Source organism: Oncorhynchus nerka, linkage group LG12 (assembly GCF_034236695.1).
Source record: "Oncorhynchus nerka isolate Pitt River linkage group LG12, Oner_Uvic_2.0, whole genome shotgun sequence".
NCBI lineage: Eukaryota > Metazoa > Chordata > Actinopteri > Salmoniformes > Salmonidae > Oncorhynchus > Oncorhynchus nerka.
Window position 1 is genome coordinate 24,132,656 of NC_088407.1, and position 25,315 is coordinate 24,157,970.

General features: G+C 44.3%; 1 protein-coding gene across 1 annotated transcript in view; it reads right to left on the reverse strand.

Annotated features, from left to right (window-relative positions):
• LOC115139061 (lysine-specific demethylase 6B-like) overlaps positions 1 to 25,315 on the reverse strand; it is a 362,782-nt gene that overhangs the window by 251,999 nt on the left and 85,468 nt on the right. Inside the window, 1 exon segment of the mRNA XM_065025415.1 lies at positions 14,426 to 14,502. The gene's annotated coding sequence lies outside the window, so the exon portion shown is untranslated.

Genomic DNA, 25,315 nt, shown 5'->3' on the forward strand with positions numbered 1-25,315 from the left:
TCTGACAGCTGGTGCTTAAAGTTAGTGAGGGAGATATGAGTCTCCAGCTTCAGTGATTTTTGCAGTTAGTTCCAGTCATTGGCAGCAGAGAACTGGAAGGAAAGGGGGCCAAAGAAGGAATTGACTTTGGGGGTGACCAGTGAAATATACCAGCTGGAGCGCGTGCTACGGGTGGGTGTTGCTATGGTGACCAGTGAGCTGAGATAAGGCAGGGATTTACCTAGCAAAGACTTACAGATGACCCGGAGCCAGTGGGTTTGGCGATGCGGGCCAGCCAACAAGAGCATACAGGTCGCAGTAGTGGGTAGTATTTGGGGCTTTGGTGACTAAATGGATGGCACTGTGATAGACTGCATCCAATTTGCTGAGTAGAGTGTTGGAGGATATTTTGTAAAGGACATCGCAGAAGTCAAGGATCGGTAGGATAGTCGGTAGTCAGTTTTATGAGGATATGTTTGGCAGCATGAGTGAAGGAGGCTTTTTTGCGAAATAGGAAACCGATTCTAGATTTAATTTTGGATTGGAGATGCTTAATGTGAGTCTGGAAGGAGAGTTTACAGTCTAACCAGACACCCATGTATTTGTAGTTGTCCACATATTCTAAGTCAGAACCGTCCAGAGTAGTGATGCTGGACGGGTGGGCAGGTGAGGGCAGCGATCGGTTGAAGAACATGCATTTCGTTTTACTTGCATTTAAGAGCAGTTGGAGGCCATGGAAGGAGAGTTGTATGGCGTTGAAGCTTGTCTGGAGGTTAGTTAACACAGTGTCCAAAGAAGGGACAGAAGTATACAGAATGGTGTCGTCTGCGTAGAGGTGGATCAGAGACTCACCAGCAGCAAGAGCGACATAATTGATGTATACAGAGAAGAGAGTCGGCCAGCGAATTGAACCCTGTGGCATCCCCATAGAGACTGCCAGAGGTCTGGGCAACAGGCCCTCCGATTTGACACACTGGACTCTGTCTGAGAAGTAGTTGGTGAACCAGGCGAGTCAGTCATTTGAGAAATCAAGGCTGTTGAGTCTGCCGATAAGAATGTGGTGATTGACAGAGTCGAAAGCCTTGGCCAGGTCGATGAATACAGCTGCACAGTACTGTCTTTTATCGATGCAGGTTATGATATCGTTTAGGACCTTGAGCGTGGCTGAGGTGCACCCATGACCAGCTAGGAAAGCAGATTGCATAGCGGAGAAGGAACGGTGGGATTCGAAATGGTCGGTGATCTGTTTGTTATCTTGGCTTTCGAAGACCTTAGAAAGGCAGGGTAGGATAGATATAGGTCTGTAGCAGTTTGGGTCTAGAGTGTCCCCCCTTTGAAGAGGGGGATGACCACGGCAGCTTCCCATTCTTTGGGGATCTCAGACGATATGAAAGAAAGGTTGAACAGGCTAGTAATAGGGATTGCAACAATTTCGGTGGATAATTGTAGAAAGAGAGGGTCTAGCCCGGCTGATTTGTAGGGATCCAGATTTTGCAGCTCTTTCAGAACATCAGCTATATGGATTTTGGTGAAGGCGAAATGGGGGAGGCTTGGGCAAGTTGCTGTGGGGGGTGCAGGGCTGTTGACCAGGGTAGAGGTAGCCAGGTGGAAAGCATGGTCGTAGAAAAACACTTATTGAAATTCTCAATTATCGTGGATTTATTGGTGGTGACAGTGTTTCCTAGCCTCAGTGCAGTGGGCAGCTGGGAGGAGGTGCTCTTATTCTCCATGGACTTTACAGTGTCCCAGAACTGTTTGGAGTTACAGGATGCACATTTCTGTTTGAAAAAGCTAGCAATTGCTTTCCTAATAGCCTGGGTGTATTGTTTTCTAACTTCCCTGAAAAGTTGCATATCGCGGGGGCTATTCAATGCTAATGCAGAACGCCACAGGATTTTTTTGTGCTGGTTAAGGGCAGTCAGGTCTGGAGTGAACCAAGGGCTATATCTGTTTCCTAGTTCTACATTTTTTGAACGGGGCATGCTTATTTAAGATGGTGAGGAAAGCACATTTAAAGAATAACCAGGAATGAGATCAATATCCTTCCAGGATACCCAGGCCAGGTCGATTAGAAAGACCAGCTTGCTGAAGTGTTTTAGGGAGCGTTTGACAGTGATGAGGGGTGATCATTTGACCGCAGGCCCATTACAGACGCAGGCGTTGAGGGCAGTGATCTCTGAGATCCTAGTTGAAGACAGCAGAGGTGTATTGGAGGGCAGGTTGGTAACCCTAGATAGTGCTAATAAAATGATTATAGCGCATTCAGAAAGTATTCAGACCCATTGACTTTTTCCATACTTTATTCTAAAATGTATTAAATTGTTTTTTTCCCCTCATCAATCTACTCACAATACACATATTTACAAAGCAAAAACAGATTTTTAGAAACGTTTGCAAATTTATTAGAAATAAAAAACGGAAATATAACATTTATACAAGTATTCAGACCCTTTACTCAGTACTATGTTGAAGCACCTTTGGCAGCGATTACAGCCTTGAGTCTTTTTGGGTATGACGTTACAAACTTGGCACACCTGTATTTGGGGAGTTTCTCCCATTCTTCTCTGCAGATCCTCTCAAGCTCTGTCAGGTTGGATGTGGAGTGTTGCTGCACAGATATTTTCAGGTCTCACCAGAGATGTTCAATCAGGTTCTAGTCCGGACTCTGGCAGGGCCACTCAAGGACATTCAGAGACTTGTCTCGAATCCACTCCTGCGTTGTCGTGGCTGTGTGCTTAGGGTCGTTGTCCTGTTGTAAGATGAACCTTCGCCCCAGTCTGAGGTCATGAGCGCTGTGGAGCAGGTTTTCATCAAGGGTCTCTCTGTACTTCGCTCCGTTCACCTTTGCCTCGATCCTGACTAGTCTTTCAATCCGTGCCGCTGAAAAAAATCCTCACAGCTTGATGCTGCCACCACCATGCTTCACCGTAGGGATGGTGCCAGGTTTCCTTCAGACTTGGCATTCAGGCCAAAGAGTTCAATCTTGGTTTCATCAGACCAGAGAATCTTGTTTCTCATGGTCTGAGAGTCTTTAGGTGCCTCCTGGCAAGCTCCAAGCGGGCTGTTATGTGCCTTTACTGAGGAGTGGATTCCGTCTGGCCACTCTACCATAAAGGCCTGATTGGTGGAGTGCTGCAGAGATGGTTGTCCTTCTGGAATGTTCTCCCATCTCCACAGAGGAACCTTGGAGTTCTGTCAGAGTGACCAGTGGGTTCTTGGTCAACTCCCTGACCAAGGCTCTTCTCCCCCGATTGCTCAGTTTGGCCAGGCAGCCAGTTCTTACCAAAAAGTTATATTTTGGTTTCATCTGACCATATGACATTCTCCAAATCTTCTTCTGGATCATCCAAATGCTCTCTAGCAAACTTCAGACGGGCCTGGACATGTACTGGCTTAAGCAGGGGGACACGTCTGGCACTGCAGGATTTGAGTCCCTGGCGGCGTAGTGTGTTACTGATGGTAGGCTTTGTTACTTTGGTCCCAGCTCTCAGTAGGTCATTCACTAGGTCCCCCCGTGTGGTTCTGGGATTTTTGCTCACCGTTCTTGTGATCATTTTGACCCCACGGGGTGAGATCTTGCGTAGAGCCCCAGATCGAGGGAGATTATCTTGTATGTCTTCCATTTCCTAATAATTGCTCCCACAGTTGATTTCTTCAAACCAAGCTGCTTACCTATTGCAGATTCAGTCTTCCCAGCCTGGTGCAGGTCTACAAGTTTGTTTTTGGTGTCCTTTGACAGCTCTTTGGTCTTGGCCATAGTGGAGTTTGGAGTGTGACTGTTTGAGGTTGTGGACAGTTGTCTTTTATACTGATGACAAGTTCAAACAGGTGCCATTAATACAGGTAGCGAGTGGAGGACAGAGGAGCCTCTTACAGAAGAAGTTACAGGTCTGTGAGAGCCAGAAATCCTGCTTGTTTGTAGGTGACCAAATACTTATTTTCCACCATAATTTGCAAATAAATTCATTAAAAATCCTACAATGTGATTTTCTGGATTTTTTTCGCCATTTTGTCTGTCATAGTTGAAGTGTACCTATGATGAAAATTACAGGCCTCTCACATCTTTTTAAGTGGGAGAACTTGCACAATTGGTGGCTGACAAAATTATTTTTTGCCCCACTGTAAATGAATGTGGCAGGATGATGACACCAATGTGTGTGTGTGTGTGTGTGTGTGTGTGTGTGTGTGTGTTAGCTCATCTGCCTGTCACAATGTTTCTGTTTTCTCACCCAAACACGGAGATGTTTCCAATAGCTCATGTCCTCCCAAACACACACACACACACACACACACACGTTCTCCCAGTGCAAACCAGATGCAGCAGACAGTATTCCGGCCCAGAGAGAGAGCGTGACAAAATGGAAAATAAGTTCCATTCATGACGACATATACAGCAGACCTTATGCACCTACACAGGAGAGGAGGGAGAGAACAGTGGTGTTTCCATTATGGAATACACACTCTCCTAGATATCTATAGAGTATGGGGACATTTTGGTCTGGATGATTTTTGCTCTGTTTTGAACATAACCAACCAACCAAAGTAATTTAAAAAAGTAACTGATGAAATAATCAAAAGTTTAAAAAAATGTTGAACACTATGAGATTCACGGTAATGTGAGGGTGCAGGTTTGTTAAATCCATTTTTTTCCTTAATTTTAATGATGTGTTAGAACCGGTTCAGGGAACAGACCAAAAAACAGGAAAACAACGAAATGATTTGAGGAACAGAAGCGGTATTTTAAAAGCATGGGAACCGGTTAATAACGTTATGTGACGTTGCTTGGATGTTCTCCAGTCCTACTGGAAGTAATGGTTCTATTCAGAACAAAACGGTTGGAAAACATTTTGGTTCCAACCCTGCTTTTAATCCTATCCTGTGATGTCACCGCGTATCACTTTTTAGGACCTTTCATCTCGTCGTTTTAACCACAGATCATAGAAACGTGCCATTTTCATATAAAGTGCTTTCATAAACTATTCACACGGCCTTCAACCTTTTCCCCGTTGTTGTGTTACAGCCTGAATGTAGATGTTATGTCACTGGCCTACACACAAAACCCCATAATGTCCAAAGTGGAATATTTTTCTCCCCCGAAATGTTTACAAACGAATAAAAAAAAAAGCTGAAATGTCAATAAGTATTCAACCCCTTTGTTATGGCAAGCCCACAGTAAATAAATTCAGGAGTAACAAGGCACATAATAAGTTGCATGGACTCACTTTGTGCAATAATCGTTTGGAAGGACTACCTCATCTCTGTACACCACACAATGCAATTATCTGTAAGGTCGAGCAGTGAATTTTAAACACAGATCCAACCACAAAACCAGGGAGGTTTTCCATTGCCTCACAAAGATGGGCACCTATTTATTGATAGGTGGAAATTAAAAAGCAGACATTGAACGTCCATTTGAGCATGGTGAAGTCGTTAATTACACTTTAGATGGTGTATCAACACCCAGTCACTACAAACATACATATGTCCTTCTTAACTCAGTTTCTGGAGAGGAAGCTGCTCAGGGATTTCACCATGAGGCCAATGGTGACTTTAAAACAGAGTTGAATGGCTGTGATAGAACTGAGGATGGATCAACAACATTGTAGTTACTCCACAATGCTAACCTATGACAAAATGAAAAGAAGGAAGCCTTTACAGAATCAAAATATTCCAAAACATGCATCCTGTTTGCAACAAGGTACTAAAGTAATACTGCAAAAACATGTGGCAAAGCAATTCACTTTTTGTCCTGAATACAAAGTGTTATGTTTGGGGAAACACAATACAACACATTAAAGCCAATTTACGCTTGATCCTGAAGAATGTGGTCGGATGCAGAGGCCAAATTGAGCCCGCATCGCAGTGCGCCTCAAAAATGTTGTAACATTACGAAGGGCTCCGTGTAGCTCAGTATAGCTCCGCATTGACATGATTGGTTGACGATAGGTGGGGGCGGGAGGTCCTGTATAAACACAAACTCACTTCCTTGACAGCAGCACTATACGTTATACATTGCTCCGCGAAGCGCAACAAGTATGAATACCCTGACTTCCGCAGAGGCTGTTTCACAGTAAACACTGCACTGCCAATGCAGACATCAGATTGACCATGCAGTGCCTTTTACTGAGTACCACTCTCCATCATTTCAAGCATAGTGGTGGCAGCATCATGTTATGGGCAAGCTTGTAATCGTTAAGGACTAGGGAGTTTTTCAGGATAAAAAATAAACGTAATGGAGCTCAGCACAGGAAAACCTGGTTCAGTCTACTTTCCACCAGACACTGGGAGATGAATTCACCTTTCAGCAGGTCAATAACCTAAAACACAAGACCAAATACACACTGGAGTTCCTTTCCAAGAAGACAGTGAATGTTCCTGAGTGGCCGAGTTGCAAGTTTTTACTTAAATCTGCGTGAAAATCTATGGCAAGACCTGAAAATATTTGTCTAGAAAGGATCAACAACCAACTTGACAGAGCTTGAATAATTTTGAAAAAAATATGGACAGATATACATCCAGGTGTAGAAATCTCTTAGAGACATACTCAGAAATACTCACCGCTGTAATAGCTGCCAAAGGTGATTCTAACATTCAAATACTTATCTACATTTCTGACAAATGTAGAATTTGTCTTCCACTTTGACATTAATACAGAGTATTTTGTGTAGGTCACTGACAATAAATTACAATTAGATCCATTTTAATCCCACACAACAAAGTGTGGACAAAGTCATGAGGTGTGAATAGGCACTGTACGTAGACACTGGTCTGGTGCTGGAGATAATGAATATGAGGTCGAAAAGTGGGAGAATTGCCCTTTAAGCTATGAGAATGACACAGAGAGAGATTATAAGGGTGGCGGAGAGAGATAATTAGTGAGAGAGAGAGAGAAAGAGAGAGTTAATATGGGTAGCAGAAAGAGAGAGAGAACATGAGAAAGAGAGAAGAGAGAAAGAGTGAGTGAATAGGAAGACAGAGAGCAATACTGTACTGTACTATGAGCTGAGCAGAGTGGAGAGGGGAATAAACCTGTGTAACAGGGTCAGCAGTGAGACATCTCTCTGGGTCTATTACGTAATGTAACTTCCTATTGATTTATTACTGCGTTGATTTGGCCCTTAGCCAATACGTAATAGCATTTGCGATATTTGAGCCTCAGCCAAAAAGAGAGGGCAGAATGGAAGAGGGGGAAAAAGGAAGGAGGGGAGTAAGAGTGGGAGAGGGGGAAAGAAGAGGGAGGGGTGGACTGACTGCAGAGAAAGGGGGGGAGCGAGAGAGTAGAGTGAGGAAGAGCAGAGCAGGAAGAGAGAACAGAGAGAGAGAGAGAGAGAGAGAGAGAGAGAGAGAGAGAGTAAGAAGAAAGAGAGAAAGAGAGAAAGAGAGAGAGATAGTAAGAAGAAAGAGAGAGATAGTGAGAAGAAATAGAGAAAGATAGTAAGAAGAAAGAGAGAAAGAGAGAGATAGTAAGAAGAAAGAGAGAAAGAGAGAGATAGTAAGAAGAAAGAGAGAGAGATAGTAAGAAGAATGAGAGAAATAGAGAGATAGTGAGAAGAAATGGAGGGAGATAGTAAGAAGAAAGAGAGAAAGAGAGAGATAGTGAGAAGAAATAGAGAGAGATAGTAATAAGAAAGAGAGAGAGAGAGAGAGAGAGAGATAGAGAGAGAAGAAAGAGAGAGATAGTGAGAAGAAAGAGAGAAAGAGAGAGATAGTAAGAAGAAAGATAGAGAATGTAAGAAGTTAGAGAGAGCGAGAGAGAGAGAGTGAGAGAGAGAAAGAGCGAGGGGGGGAGAGAGTGAGAGAGAGAGTGAGAGAGTGAGAGAGAGAGAGAGAGAGAGAGAGAGCGAGGGTGGATGTGATTCAGTGAGTGCTGTACACGGCAGGGTTATCAGTGTTTCTGTAATCACTACAGTTAAATTAGAGAGTTAGAGCCAGACTCACTGTATCCATAGGCCAGACCTACACTACATCCTAAATGTAACCCTATCCCCTATATAGTACATTACTTTTGACCAGGGCACATAGGAATCACGTTAAAAGTAATGCACTATATAGGGAATAAGGTGTCATTTGGGACTGACCCCGGGTCTGCACAGGATCAGCCCTGCTGTACCAAAGCTGGCTTCAAATACTACTTGAAATCATTTCAAATACTTTAGCTGGGTTTGATTGAGCTTGCATGCTGAAATGGGACAAATAGAAAAGCCCCAAAAGTGCAAATGATACTGCCCGCCCATCTGGAACTCCAGGCAGGCTAAAGGGAACACTCAAAGTATTAGAAAGATTTCAAACAGTATTTCAACACAGATCTGGGCAGTACACACACACACACACACACACACACACACACACACACACACACACACACACACACACACACACACAGAGGAATGTGTAAGCTCATAAATACACACTTCATACTACTACACAACACACACTTCTACTGCATGTACTGTATCCCTCTCATAGCACACAGAAACTCTCAAACTCACAGGCATCTGAAGCATGAACACAAACACACACACACCCATTCAAGTTTGAGTGCAGCACATTAGTGTCAAGGCTCTGTCTATACATTCAGCCCTCTTTCTGTTTCCTTTCCTCTTCCTCCTCCTCATCCCCCTTTACCCTGGAGCACTTCCTCTTTTGTGAGATCCCGCTCTCTCCACAGAGAGGAAGGACAGCAGACGGGAATGAAAGGAGGGAAGCGGAGAGAAAGAGGCAGAAAACTTCATTAATGGACAGAAGGAAGCAGAAATCCACTGAAAGACAGGAAGGAAGAGGGAGAGAGAGAGAGAGAGCACAAACAGGCTTTCCTCTTGACACCGTAAATAATTCAATTCCTTTTTTCCATAAATGTTTCATTCCCTCGTTCTTTTTAGCTCTTATTTTTTAAAGATATATTCAACCGGGGGCATGCGGTCTCATTAATTGGCAATTCCTGTTTAACGTGTTGCAGCTGTGTTCAATTAGCACTGATATTAGCACTATTCCTCTTGACACCACTCGCTCGTTCTTGTTCTCCCTCTCTCATATCCTCTCTCCATTTATCTCCCCCTTTCTCTACCTCTCTATCGCTACCTCTCTCCCAAAGCCTTCCCTTTGATTCAGTGACGTTTACATGCACACCAATATCCCGTTATTATTTGGGATACTCAAGTTGACTCATATAAACATCTTATCCGGTTTAAAATAACCCCAAAAAGCTTGTATCCCGGTTATGAGAAACCCGGATAAGATGCCTGGGAAATGCTGATCTTAGACGGGATACTGTGGCATGTAAACATCTTACCCCGTTGACTGTTGTTGTTCACGGTGTGTGCAGGATCAGTCTCGCATATCATGGGTGTTGTCATCTGAACAAATCACTTAAAAAAGTCAGCTACCTGCATAGCTCGATTCACCATAATAATAGATTTAGCTGAAAATCCATACTAGACCGTTTGGTCTACGGGCTACTTTAACCCCTAATTTAGACACGTTTCTGATTACAATTTCGGTCAGACTGATGGCAGCCCATTCTTGCATAATCAATGCTTGAAGTTGCATAATCAATGCTTGGAGTGTGTCAGAATTAGTGGATTTTTGTTTGTCCACCCGCCTCTTGAGGATTGACCACAAGTTCTCAATGGGATTAAGGTCTGGGGAGTTTCCTGACCATGGACCCTCTTGACGCCAGTCCATCCCCAAAAGTCTTCGCCTCACTGTGCGTGCAGATGCACTCACACCTGCCTGCTGCCATTCCTTAGCAAGCTCTGTACTGGTAGTGCCCCGATCCCGCAGCTGAATCAACTTTAGGAGACGGTCCTGGCGCTTGCTGGACTTTCTTGGGCGCCCTGAAGCCTTCTTCACAACAATTGAACCGCTCTCCTTGAAGTTCTTGATTATCCGATAAATGGTTGATTTAGGTGCAATCTTACTGGCAGCAATATCCTTGCCTGTGAAGCCCTTTTTCTGCAAAGTAATGATGACGGCACGTGTTTCCTTGCAGGTCCACCATGCTTGACAGAGGAAGAACAATGATTCCAAGCACCACCCTCCTTTTGAAGCTTCCATTCTGTTATTCGAACTCAATCAGCATGACAGAGTGATCTCCAGCCTTGTCCTCGTCAACACTCACACACACACACACCTGTGTTAACGAGAGAATCACTGACATGATGTCAGCTGGTCCTTTTGTGGCAGGGCTGAAATGCAGTGGAAATGTTTTTTGGGGATTCAGTTCAATTGCATGGCAAAGAGGGACTTTGCAATTAATTGCAATTCATCTGATCACTCTTCATAACATTCTGCAGTGTTTGCAAATTGCCATCATACAAACTGAGGCAGAAGACTGTGATATTTGTGTCATTCTCAAAACTTTTGGCCACGACTGTAGATACAGTTGAAGTCTGAAGTTTACATACACCTTTGCCAAATACATTTAAACTCAGTTTTCCACAATTCCTGACATTTAATCCTAGTAAAAATTCCCTGTCTTAGTTCAGATAGGACCACCACCATTTTAAGGATGTGAAATATCAGAATAATAGTAGAGAGAATGATTTATTTCAGGTTTTATTTCTTTCATCACATTCCCAGTGGGTCAGAAGTTTACATACACTCAATTAGTATTTGGTAGAATTGCCTTTAAAATTGTTTAACTTGGGTCAAACGTTTTGGGTGGCCTTCCACAAATTTTGGCCCATTCCTACTGACAGAGCTGGTGTAACTGAGTCAGGTTTGTAGGCCTCCTTGCTCGCACATGCTTTTTAGTTCTGCCTAAACGTTTTCTATGGGATTGAGGTCAGGGCTTTGTGATGGCCACTCCAATACCTTGACTTTGTTGTCCTTAAGCCATTTTGCCACAACTTTGAAAGTATGCTTGGGGTCATTGTCCATTTGGAAGACCCATTTGTTACCAAGTTTTAACTTCCTGACTGATGTCTTGAGATGTTGCTTCAATATATCCACATCATTTTTCTTCCACATGATGCCATCTATTTTGTGAAGTGCACCAGTCTCTCCTTCAGCAAAGCACCCCCACAACATGATGCTGCCACCCCCGTGCTTCACGGTTGGGATGGTGTTCTTCAGCTTGCAAGCCTCCCCCTTTTCCCTCCAAACATAACAACATCAGACCAGAGAACATAGTTAGCACCGGTAAAGTTGTCTGTTTCGTTTAAAGACAGGGAAGAAAACAATAACTCGAAAATAGTGGAAAGATTGGTCCTCTGAAAAATGTCCAAATGTCATCAGAAATTGGCTGCTTTAAAGAAATGAAAAGCTGAGAAAACGAGGACACACGTTTCTGATAAGACTTCAGTTCATTTTAGGTGCATAGTTTATGTGGTTAAAATACTGTCCGCATAACAGTGTCAAAACAAACACATTACACTCGCAGTTGCATTTTCTCAAGAGATGCTGAAAGACAGAAATCATATTTCTCCTGTTCCCGAGACAAAATGAACATGTTGTACAATTTTACTTCAAAAAAAGCATAATTCTGCAAGAGTTAATATTATGTTACGCTGAGAGGTTATAGGTTATAGGCAGTGTCCATATTTCACTTACTATTCCATTTAACCCATCTGAACTTCAATGAGGAATATTCTGTTTTTTTCATGTATACAGGGATACACATGAGTGGGATATCAAAGGTGCATGTAAACAGCTTATCAGAATAAGACCTTAAGTGGGATATGAGCTACTATCCGAAATAATGTTTGCATGTCAACGTGGTCAGTGTGTTTTCATATTGTAGTGAAAGACAGAGCTACATTCTCACTCTAAACACTATCTACTGATCATCTTGAGCAATGAATTCACAATCAGTCCAAATTGTACGTGTACCGACTAACACTGAAAGAGATGAATTCTCAAAGATATGTCTGTTAACACCTTTTCTTCTCCGAGAGGCCTGCAAGATCAATGTGTTCTTTTCAACACCCCCCCCCCCTCTTCTCTCTTTCTCTTAACCCTTTCTTCTTGCTATTCATCTGCCGCTCTGTCAAATCATAACATCTCAGCACTAGGTCCTTGGGTTCAAGCTTAAGTGTGTCTTTGTGTGTTTGTGTTTACACATACACACGGGTGTTGAGTACACAAAAGCAAAGCTTTTTCAACCATAGAGAAATCTATAGAGGAGAAAACATCAGACACACTCATATCTTACATTCAGTACAAACACACACAAACACACATGCAAGCACACACACACGCACACACCCACAATTCACTTCAGGGGTTGCTGCAGTTCTTCAAGAGCTGGTCAATCAAAAACCTCAACACCTTCTACCATACACACACACACACACACACACACACACACAAACACACACACACACACACACACACATACACACATACACCACATGTGTCAGAAACATGTAATGTTCATATATAATAAATAGCAACACCATCAGACAGACAGTCTAATGGGATAGCTGGAGTATGAGCATTAGAACAGTCTGCAGAGAACAAAGAGAGGGGGAGGAGAGAGAGAGGGAGAGGGAGGGAGGAGAGAGAGAGGGAGAGGGAGGAGAGAGAGAAAGAGGGAGGGAGGCGGGAGCGAGAGGGAGAGAGTCGGAGGGAGAGAGAGGGAGAGGGGGAGAGAGGGAGAGAGAGAGACGGAAGAGAGAGAGACGGAGGAGTGAGAGACGGAGGAGAGAGGGAGGAGAAAAAGAGGAGAGTGGGAGAGCAACAGAGAATGCGGTTGAAGATGTATGTGTATGTGTATGTGAAATTGTGAGTGTGTGTCAGTGTTATCAGTAAGGTACATATGTCCCAGCAGGACTGTGTGATAGTGACTGTGAAGGCGTGTGTGTGTGTGTGTGTGTGTGTGTGTGTGTGTGTGTGTGTGTGTGTGTGTGTGTGTGTGTGTGTGTGTGTGTGTGTGTGTGTGTGTGTGTGGTGTTCGCGGAGCTGGCTGTTGGTCATGATCTTTTCATAGCCCCTTTTCTATCGTCTTTCATTAACATCTGATACCTCCACCCATCTGTTCACAAAGAGAGGGAGAGAGAGCACGAGAGAGAGAGATAACGAGAGATAAAGATAGGGAGAGAGAGAGAGAGAGAGAGATAATGAGAGATAAAGATAGGGAGAGAGAGCACAAGAGAGTGAGATAACGAGAGATAGAGAGAGGGAGTGAAAGCACAAGAGAGAGATAACGAGAGACAGAGAGAGGGAGAGAGAGCGAGAACGAGAGAGGGGAGAGGTGACAGGAGCATGCAGAGCTGGCTATCACTCTTCCTCTCTCTTCCTCTTTATCTTCTGCTCATTCTTTGTCTCCCTCCCACCTCCTCTCTTTCTCAGCATGGCTCGACCTTCCCTCCCTCCTCCTCTCTCTCAATCCCTCCTGCCTCCTCTTTCTCTCAGCATGGCTCGACCTTCCCTCCCTCCCTATCCCTCCCACACTCCCTCCCTCCTCCTCTCTCTCAATCCCTCCTGCCTCCTCTCTCTCTCAGCATGGCCCGACCCTCCCTCCCTCCCTCCCTATCCCTCCCACCTCCTCTCTCTCAATCCCTCCTGCCTCCTCTCTCTCTCAGCATGGCTCGACCTTCCCTCCCTCCCTCCCTATCCCTCCCACCTCCTCTCTCTCAATCCATCCCGCCTCCTCTCTCTCTAAGCATAGCTCGACCCTCCCTCACCTCCCTATCCCTCCCTCCCTCCCTCTCAGCATGGCTCGACCCTCCCTCCCTCCCTATCCCTCCCACCTCCTCTCTCTCAGCATGGCTCAACCCTCCCTCCCTCCCTCTCTATCCCTCCCACCTCCTCTCTTTCTTAGCATGGCTCGACCTTCCTTCCCTCCCTCCCTCCCTCCCTCCCTCCCTCCCTCCCTCCCTCCCTCCCTCCCTCCCGCCTCCTCTTTCTCTCAGCATGGCTCGACCCTCCCTCCCTCCCCTCCTGCCTCCTCTTTCTCTCAGCATGGCTCGACCCTCCCTCCCTCCCTCCCTATCCCTCCTGCCTCCTCTTTCTCTCAGCATGGCTCGACCCTCCCTCCCTCCCTCCCTCCCTCTCTCCCTCCTCTTTCTCTCAGCATGGCTCGACCCTCCCTCCCTCCCTCCTTCCCTCCCTCCCTCCCTCCCTCCCTCCCTCCCTCCCACCTCCTCTTTCTCTCAGCATGGCTCGACCCTCCCTCCATCCCTCCCTCCCTCTCAGCATGGCTTGACCTGTGTGAATAGCTGTCTGAGTGACCGGCTCCCTCCTCCTCCTCTCTTTCTTCCTCACTCTCCCCCTCCTCTCTCCTTCCTCCACTCTGCATCCTCCCTCCTCCTCTTTTCTCTTTCGTCTCCCCTGAGTAGAGACAGAATGGAGCTCAGCTTTCTATAAGAACCCTAGCAGGTGTGTGTGTGTCTGTCTTTCAACAAGGGACTCTCATCCCATTTCCAGCTCCTGGCTCAGCCAACCAACTGGCACAGCAGTGCATCGATAATCTATTAGAGCACTCACACACACAAACATGTCTCACCTGCCAGTGTTGTCCTCCCACCATGTCTGTTCTGTGTGTGTGGGTGTGTACCTGCGTGGGCCGGGTATCGCCTGTACCTGCAACACAAGCACACAACAGCTGTGAATAACATACACACACACACACACACACACACACACTGGTAAGCACACAGACACAGACAGACACTAAAAGCCTTTGACAGTCAGATACCTATAGTATGTTGGACATGTACAGTGTAGATGCCTGGATCCAGGTCAATATCAACACTTCTGGGGCCTCCCGGGTGGTCTAGGGCACTGCATCGCAGTGCTAGCTGTGCCACCAGAGACTTTGGGTTCGAGCCCAGGCTCTGTCGCAGCCGGCCGCGACCGGGAGGTCCATGGGGCGACGCACAATTGGCCTAGCGTCGTCTGGGTTAGGCCGGTAGGGATATCCTTATCTCATCGCGCATGAGACAAGATAGTAACTACTAACAATTGGATACCACGAAATTGGGGCGAAAAGGGGGTAAAATTCATTTATTTTTATTTTTTAAATATCATCACTTCTAATCATGAATCAGATGAGGAAGCAAACCAGCCGGTTTCCATTGTAACACACCATACTCCACTACTAACCCTATAACACAACAACAGGCAGGGTGTGTGTGTGTGTGTGTGTGTGTGTGTGTGTATGTGTGTGTGTGTGTGTGTGTGTGTGTGTGTGTGTGTGTGTGTGTGTGTGTGTGTGTGTGTGTGTGTGTGTGTGTGAGACAGTGAGGTGTGAGGCTGGTCCTTCCAGACTAATAATGATGATACTGGACTAACAGGCTCTAGTCCACTGAGAGTTATTCACCGGACACACCGACGCACTCACACACACACACACACACACACACACACACACACACACACACACACACACACACACACACACACACACACACACACATCTAACCAGTGTCCAGGAGCAGTGGTGATTAGAGATGCTGGAGTGGAGACAGCCCTTATACCCTCCACTTAGCCAGCCAAGTCACCCACGGACACACCGGTTGGTCGAGACACACCCCGTCACTTACCACACAACACACGCATCATAACATGTGTATGTGACCAATAGCATTTGATTTGATTTGGCATATCGTTACAGTGGCAAATGTGTCTGTATTCGCACAGCATTGCCATGTCAACCTACAGTAAGGCATCCTCAGCTAGCCTAACAGTGCCTTCGGAAAGTATTCAGACCCCTTCACTTTTCCACATTTTGTCACGTTACAGCCTTATTCTTTAAATCCTCAATCTACACACATTACCCCATAATGAAAGCAAAACAGTTTTATTTTTATTTTTTATATCACATTTACATAAGTATTCAAACCCTTTCCTCTGTACTTTGTTGAAGCACCTTTGGCAGCGATCAAAGCCTTCAGTCTTATTGGGTATGACACTACAAGCTTGGCACACCTGTATTTGGGGAGTTTCTCCCATTCTTCTCTGCAGATCCTCTCAAGCTCTGTCAGGTTGGATGGGGAGCGGCGCTGCACAGCTATTTTCAGGTCTCTCTAGAGATGTTCGATCGGGTTCAAGTCCGGGCTCAGGCTGGACCACTCAAGGACATTCAAAGACTTCTCCCAAAGCAACTCCTGCATTTTCTTGGCTGTGTGCCCCCAGTCCTGAATTTCTGACACAAAAGTCAGAAATTACGATATAAAAATGCATCAAAATTACCTTTGATGATCTTCTTCTGTTGGCACTCCAAAAGGTCCCAGTTACATCACAAATGGTCCTTTTGTTCGATAATGTCCTTTATATCCATAAAAACTCAGTTTAGCTGGCGCGCTTCAGTCAATAATCCACCCAGTTTCCCTCCATCAAAATGCATACAAAATGAATCCTAAACATTACTAATAAACGTTTCAAAACAAGTCAAATTTGGTCACCTACAAACAAGCAAGATTTCTGGCTCTCACAGACCTGTAGCTTCTTCTTTAAGAGGCTCCTCTGTCCTCCACTCGTTACCTGTATTAATGGCACCTGTTTGAACTTGTTATCAGTATAAAAGACACCTGTCCACAACCTCAAACAGTCACACTCCAAACTCCACTATGGCCAAGACCAAAGAGCTGTCAAAGGACACCAGAAACAAAATGGTAGACCTGCACCAGGCTGGGAAGACTGAATCTGCAATAGGTAAGCAGCTTGGTTTGAAGAAATCAACTGTGGGAGCAATTATTAGGAAATGGAAGACATACAAGACCACTGATAATCTCCCTCGATCTGGGGCTCCACGCAAGATCTCACCCCGTGGGGTCAAAATGATCACAAGAGCGGTGAGCAAAAATCCCAGAACCACACGGGGGGACCTAGTAAATGACCTGCTGGGACCAAAGTAACAAAGCCTACCATCAGTAACACACTACGCCGCCAGGGACTCAAATCCTTGTGAAGACTTACAGAAAATGTTTGACCTCTGTCATTGCCAACAAAGGGTATAAAACAAAGTATTGAGACAAACTTTTGTTATTGACCAAATACTTATTTTCCACCATAATTTGCAAATAAATTCATTAAAAATCCTACAATGTGATTTTCTGGAATTATTTTCTCATTTTGTCTGTCATAGTTGAAGTGTACCTATGATGAAAATTACAGGCCTCTCTCATCTTTTTACGTGGGAGAACTTGCACAATTGGTGGCTGACTAAATACTTTTTTGCCCCACTGTATGCATATCCTAGCTTCTGGGCCTGAGTACCAGGCAGTTTACTTTGGGCACACTTTTCATCCGGACGTGAAAATACTGCCCCCTATCCAGAGAGGTTAATGAGTGGCTTCCGTCTGGCCACACTACCATAAAGGCCTGATTGGTGATGTGGTGCAGAGATGGTTGTCCTTCTGGAATGTTCTCCCATCTCAACAGAGGAACTCTGGAGCTCAGTCAGAGTGACCATTTGGTTCTTGGTTACCTCCCTGACCAAGGCCCTTCTCCCCCGATTACTCAGTTTGGCCAGGCAGCCAGCTCTAGGAAGAGTCTTGGTGGTTCCAAATGTCTTCCATTTAAGAATGATGGAGGCCACTGTGTTCTTGGGGACCTTCAGAAATGTTTTGGTACCCTTTCCCAGATCTATGCCTCGACACAATCCTGTCTCGGAGCTCTACGGACAATTCCTTCGACCTCATGGCTTGGTTTTTGCTCTGACATGGACTGTCAACTCTGGGATCTTATATAGACAGGTGTGTGCCTTTCCAAATCATGTCCAATCAATTGAATTTACCACAGGTGGACTCCAATCAAGTTGTAGAAACACCTGAGCTCAATTTCGAGTCTCATAGCAAAGGGTCTGAACACTTAAATACGGTGAATTTTTTTTTGCAAACATAAAAAATAAAAACGGTTTCTGCTTGGTCATCATGGGGTATTGTGTGTAAATTGCTGAGAAAAAAAAAATATATATTTATTCCATTTTAGAATAAGGTTGTAACGTAACAAAATGTGAAAAAAGTCAAGGAGTCTGAATACATTTACATTTAAGTCATTTAGCAGACGCTCTTATCCAGAGCGACTTCTTTCACTGTATAGGCACTGTATATAACGTAGCTGACCATCTCATCCGCAGAAACACACAGGGGCCCCAGCATTTCCTGTTTAGGCTAAGCGCTTGTTTATCGGAACGTGTGTGTGTGTTTATGTGTGTATCTGTGGGAATGGGGGTTGCTCACAAAAAGTCTCAATGACATCATACCCAAACAGCAGAAAGACAAAACATTTCAGCGAAATCCTAAATATTCCATCATTCAAATTTCTCTTAGAACAATCTCCAGGATTCCAACATTCTGGAATTCTTCCTCTGATTATCTCCCTGCTACAGTCTGGCAGCAGAGAGAGAGAGAGAAGAGAGAAGAGAGAGCGAGCGAGAGAGAGAGAGAGAGGGGAGAGAAGAGAGAAGAGAGAGAGAGAGAGGAGAGAAGAGAGAGAAGAGAGAGAGCGAGAGAAAGAGAGAGAGAGAGGGGGGGGGGAGAAGAGAGAGAGAGAGAGAGGGAGAGAAGAGAGAGAAGAGAGAGAGATAGAGAGAGAGAGAGAGAGAGAGGAAAGGGAGGAGAAGTCTTGTTTTAAGAAGTTGGGAATCTTGCTGTGCTTGCAGTTTGCCTGTGGCCATGTTTAGTGAGCATTGAGGAATGTGCCTGCTCTGTGTTTCCCCCACTCTCCTTCCGTTAGGAGACAGAGGAGAGGAAAAGGTAGGTGCCTACACTACAGAACGCTGGGCTAACTCAGATCTGCCTGACAACAGTCTTGGGCCACACACACACTCACATGCATTCATGCAAACATGCACACTTTAACGCAAACATCCTACACAAACGCACACAAGCACTTGTGCAAACACACACAAAGACACACAAACATTTTTAGAAGTGTCATTTATACTCAGTTTGCTATAAATACTGAAGCTGCACTGTGGCACGCAAATCTATGGAATGAACAGTATGTAGGCCTATGGTATACAGAAATACATATGAGGTCGGGAGAGGAAGAGCTATATTCAGTATACACACAGTATACACAGTATACACACATAGAACTGCAAACACACACAGGCACATGCAAAACCACACACATAACTACACATTGCATGCATACCAGCACACTACACACACACACACACACACATATAAAACATTCTTAGCCTCAAATCTACACACTTAAAGATATACAAATGTACGTATACAAACAGCTAAGGTCACCAGGCCTATCGGGTGTACACCGTGCGGCAGCTGAAGCACACTTGCATTGCACACAAAGCCCAAAAGCAAACCAGTCCCAACACCCACTCAGTCATACTGTCACCTGTTTAACCTGCTGAGAGAGGGAGGAGAGACAGGGAGGGAGGGAGGGAGGGAGGGAGAGAAAGAGGAGGGAGAGAAAGAGGAGGGAGAGAGAGAATGAAGAGACTGAGAGGGAGGGACAACAAGAAAAAGAAAAAGAGAGATATACATCGAGAGGGCAGGGGACAGAGGGAGAAAGAAAGAAAGAAGGGAGAGAGAAACAGAGGGAGAAAGAGGAGAGAGAAAGGAGGAGAGCAGAGAGACCTAATTCGACATCTCTCCCCCGCCTCATCTCTTTAATTCTCTCACACACCTGGGATAGTTATCCCTCTTGGAATCAGAGAATTCCCACCAGCAACCAGCCGAACTCACAATTAAAATACAACTTTATCTAATCAGTTGTCATTTTTTTCACCCTTCCTCCCCCCTCACTTTCTCTCTCTATACCTCCTTCTCCCTCTCTCTTCTCTGTTCCACAGGGGTGTTCAGGATGCTGTAGGATGATGTGAGTGAGACTGAACTTCTAACTATTCCAACGTTTACAAGCTGAACTAATCAATGAGGACAGGATGCGTGAGACAGAAATTCCTAGTTTTCTCAACGAGCAATGGGGGGCTCGCACTCTCACATACTGAGTGTGTTTAACTTGGGGCGAAATACCGTATACTGGTAGGCTTAGGTGGTACACCGTACATACCATATACAGGGGTATTTGGAAATAGCCACAAGATGGTTTTTCAATACTGTCAAAACTAGGGTCTTCTCTAAAAGTGAATATTTGTAGCAGCTTTTTTCTGTCAACTTGTGCAATACGTTATCAGATAAACAAGATTGCATTCTTCATTTCACCTGTCACATCATTTATCATTATGAAGCTTACCGGTAGTCCTCAGTCTGTTTACAAGCACACAACGACCAGAGACTGTAGCCTTGTGAGTCGCACACTGCTGTGCAGCACGTACACCAGATGATCTAGTTACAGCATGGAATTCACAACTTGTTTTGTGCATGCAGAAAACGTTGAGTAGCATCTTGAGTAGCATCTTTTTTGAGTAGCATCTTGTTTAACTTGTTTAACTTCATGAGCTGGCATGAGCTGTCCTGCAAATAGTTTAGGTCAAAGACTATAAAATGTTTGCAATGCACTCATTAGCCTGATTTATGGTATTTTACAAGTACTTGCTAGCATCACTAACCTTCGGATTACAGAAGCTGTGGGGGTTGAAAATAGCGCCCCTTGTGCTCAGTGCCGGTAATACCGTATATCCCGGGATGGCACAAGGTAGGTATGAAGGTATCACCATCTGGATACCGCTCATGCCTAGTATTTCGACAAAAAGAAATACCCCGCCTCTCCACCTCACGGGCGCTGCGGGGGTGCGTGCTACGTCACTGCTTATAACCGGAAGTCAACTATACTGCCAAATAAATGACATCCAACTTAGGGATCCAGCTAAGCATTTGGTTTGCTAACTTACAAGCTACCAGGCTAGATGAGGCAACCTTCTTGGTTATCGGAGAGACAATCAATCATATCCTGAATAAAGATCCATGTTGCCTAAACTTTTTATTTATGATAGAGCAATGGTAGGAAAATCTGGATATCGCCCAACACTAGTGTGTGTGTAGGTACACTACCGGTCAAAAGTTTTACAACACCTACTCATTCAAGGGTTTTTCTTTATTTTTACTATTTTCTACATTGTAGAATAATAGTGAAGACATCAACACTATGAAATAACACACATGGAATCATGTAGTCATCCAAAAGTGTTAAAAACATTTAAATATATTTTATATTTGAGATTCTTCAGTAGCCACCCTTTGCCTTGATGACAGCTTTGCACACTCTTGGCATTCTCTCAACCAGCATCATGAGGTGGTCACCTGAAATGCATTTCAATTAACAGGTATGCCTTCTTAAAAGTTAATTTGTGGAATTTCTTTCCTTCTTAATGCGTTTGAGCCCATCAGTTGTGTTGTGACAAGGTAGGGGTGGTATACAGAAGATAGCCCTATTTGGTAAAAGACCTAGTCCATATTATGGCAAGAACAGCTCAAATAAGCACAGAGAAACGACAGTCCATCATTACTTTAAGACATGAAGGTCAGTCAATACGGAACATTTGAAGAACTTTGAACGTTTCTTCAAGTGCAGTCGCAAAAACTATCAAGCGCTAAGATGAAACTAGCTCTCATGAGGACCGTCACAGAGTTACCCAGAGTTACTTCTGCTGCAGAGGATAAGTTAGTGTTACCAGCCTCAGAAATTGCAGCCCAAATAATTACATCACAGAGTTCAAGTAACAGACACATCTCAACATCCACTATTCAGAGGAGACTGTGTGAATCAGGCCTTCATGGTTGAATTGCTGCAAAGAAAGCACTACTAAAGGACACCAATAATAAGAAGAGACTCAAGAAACACGAGTAATGGACATTAGACCGGTGGAAATTTGTTCCAACCGCCATGTCTTTTTGAGGGTGGGTGAACAGATGATCTCCGCATGTCTATTTCCCACTGTGAAGCATGGAGGAGGTGTGATGATGTGGGGGTGCTTTGCTGGTGATACTGTCAGTGATTTATTTAGAATTCAAGGTACACTTAACCAGCATGGCTACCACAGCATTCTGCAGCGATACGCCATCCCATCTGGTTTGCACTTAGTGGGACTATTTTTTTAATATATATATATTTTTTACCTTTATTTAACTAGGCAAGTCAGTTAAGAACAAATTCTTATTTTCAATGACGGCCTAGGAACAGTGGGTTAACTGCCTGTTCAGGGGCAGAACGACAGATTTGTACCTTGTCAGCTCAGGGGTTTGAACATGCAATCTTCCGGTTACTAGTCCAACGCTCTAACCACTAGGCTACCCTGCCGCCCCTTCAACAGGACAATGACCCACACACCTCCAGGCTGTGTAAGAGCTATTTGACCAAGAAGCAGAGTGATGGAGTGCGGCATCAGATGACCTGGCCTCCAAAATCCACCGACCTCGACCAAATTGAGATGGTTTGGGATGAGTCGGACCGCAGAGTGAAGGAAAAGCAGCCAACAAATGCTCATTATATGTGGAATGAGTAGGTGTTCTAAAACGGTAGTGTATATCACTATGCTTTTGTGTGTGTGTGTGTGTGTGTGTGTGTGTGTGTGTGTGTGTGTGTGTGTGTGTGTGTATCTATGCCTATGTAGGTTTGTCGATGACTCTCTTTCTGTCTGTGTCTGTGTGTCTGTCAGATGTGGATACAGTTATTTATTTAGTAAGCGTCCCCTCCCCCACTAGGTCTGGTTGCAAGGACACCTGCTTAGGGCACGTGCAAAGGCATGACCGGTCTGTCCTGACCTCTCACCCCTGGCAGAGCGACCTTTGTGACCCGAGGCTTTCATCTGATGACCACTCCCCCTGACCTCTCACCTCTGATCTGCTGCTACGACCAATAAAGGCTCTGGCTTGCTGACGTGTGTGTGTGTGTGTGTGTGTGTGTGTGTGTGTGTGTGTGTGTGTGCGTGTGTGCGTGTGTGTCATGTCTTCTCTAGTGATGGCTCTAAAAGCCCTCCTGTATGGTGGAAGGGGCTTGTTGCTGCTCTGTGCTGCTGCTAGAAAGGGGAGATCTAACTGAAAGCATTTCTCAAAATAGAGTTTCTACACACATGATACAAGAGAAAGCACACACACACACACCCACACACACAGAAGTGGTCAGCTGTTTGTTCACCCGCACAGCAATTGATCATAACCCATCCACAACCGTACGACCATATGTGATAAAGTGAAAATCTGAGGCCTGCACACTCTAAGCAGCTACTATAGAAGATACGCTACAGTCAGAAACAGAGGAACGATCTCTTGACAGGGGGTTCAGGATTTTTCTGCCTGATTTAGATACGCTTCTCCTTATAATATTCAACATTTTGGTAGGTTACTTGCTAGTCAACTTGTCTATAATTAGATACATGCAGCTGCTCTTCTGTCATTATATGTTGCCCTAGAAGACTAAATAAACCATTGCTCACCAGAATGTCATAAATCGATAGAATGAATGCTTCAATCTAGTTGACATCGGTGAAGCTCTGTCATCTCCGGTTTAAGGACCGGGGAGAAAATGCAATAACAAAAAAACAAAAGAAATGGGAAAGATTTTCTGTGCAAAAGTTCCAAATGACCCAACATGTTTCTGATCAAATTTAAGTTCGGCTTGGATGCATATTTTCTGTGGTTGGAATACTATCATCTTGTATGATGCTGATAAAGATAGCACCACTGCAGAAGGTCCCTAACTGGGCATATGCATTCACTCAAGATACCGAAAGAAAGAAATAATTTTTGTTCCCAAGTAAAAATATTGCCTGCATTTGGTGTATAATTCTACTGCCAGAAATGCTTAATTCTGCGTTCTGCTTCTGAGTTAATAAGCCTAGGGCTCTATACTGCCCCCGTTGGAGAAAGTGCATGCCCATAGTAAACTGAAAATATTTTTTCCCAAAATTGCTAATATATGCATATAAAAATTATTATTGAATAGAAAACACTCTAAAGTTTCTAAAACAGTTTAAATTATGTCTGTATGTAAAGCAGAACTCTCAGGGCAGCCTTTCTCCCAAACTCTCTCTTGTGAAGAGAAAAGTTGGGTCAACTTTGACGTCATCGCCCCCACCCTTCCCAGGCAGCTACCGCTCCAGGAACAGTCTCTATCTGTTCAGCGCGATGCCTGCTTTCAAATGGCACGTTCATTGTGAGAATCCCACGAGCCCTGCACGTTTGGCGGGGAAATTGCTTGTGTCCCTCTGAAAATCATGCACTCTATTGCGCGCGGCCGATTTGGAGTACGTCTTTTTCCAAGATCCAGCATTTGAAGCCGGTTTGTCTGTTAGCGCTGTCCTTTGTTCTACATGCTAACAACATCATAAAGCTCGATTTTGCACATCGTTTGACCAGTTTAATCGACATATAATATGTAAATTTTGATGCGCAAGAGTGCTGGACCAGAAGTCATTTTTGATGCATTTCAGCCGAAGCTGTTAGCATATGCTAATACAGGGACACACAACGTGAAACCAAACGATTTATTGGGTAAGTATGACTCCTTCTACGTCTTCTGATGGAAGAAGATTTTGGGTTTCTGTGGACTCCAAACGTAGAGGAGACATACTGCTAATATCTGAGCGCCGACTCATAGTATAGCCCAGTGAACGATGTCTGTAACGTTAAAAATAAATGTAATACAGCGGTTGCATTAAGAAGAAGTGTATCTTTGTAAATATATGTAGAACATGTATATTTAGTCATGTTTATTGCTTGTTATCTGACGTTATCTGTCGGAGCTATCATCATTTCTCCGGACATTTGAGTAGCATGTTTTTTTGGCATATTATAGAAAAAAAATTAAATGTACTGTGTAACATGTAATATTACTGTCATCTGATGAAGATTTTCAAAAGGTTAGTGAATTATTTATTTTTTAATCCTACTTTTAAATTTGATTTTTTCTGGGACAAAATGGCCGCCGCTTGCCTTTTGTTTCGGTGGTGATCTAATATAAATATGTGCTATGTTCGCCGTAAAACATTTTAGAAATCTGACTTGCTGGGTAGATTAACAAGATGTTTATCTTTCATTTGAGCTATTGGACTTGTTAATGTGTGGAGGTTAAATATTTTTAGGAATATTTTTTCGCATTTTGCGTTATGGTAATGAGCTTGAGCCGTAGTCACGATCCCGGATCTGGGATGGGGAGCTCTAAGAGGTTGACTGTGTGAGAGGTTATAAGACGAGTATGCAGATTTCAGTTTCCATTTAACCCATCTGAACAGTAGACTACAGTTCCCTTGACGTGTCATAGGTCTATTTGAAGTCCCCGTCTTGTGACTGTCGAATTTGCATAGCACCTCACAATCATCGCACATCACATAGCTGGCACTGCTATCATCCTCTGCTACCACTTAACCAAATCTTTTCCAAACATGACTTTTCTGTCTCTCCCTTCTCTTTACTTTCAATTCTCCATTTCGCAGCTTTTGTCTTGTTGAATTCTAATCCTACATTGTTCTTTTTGCCTTTGTGGATCGATGTAAACTTTTTTTACCCGTTCCCAAAAGCACTTG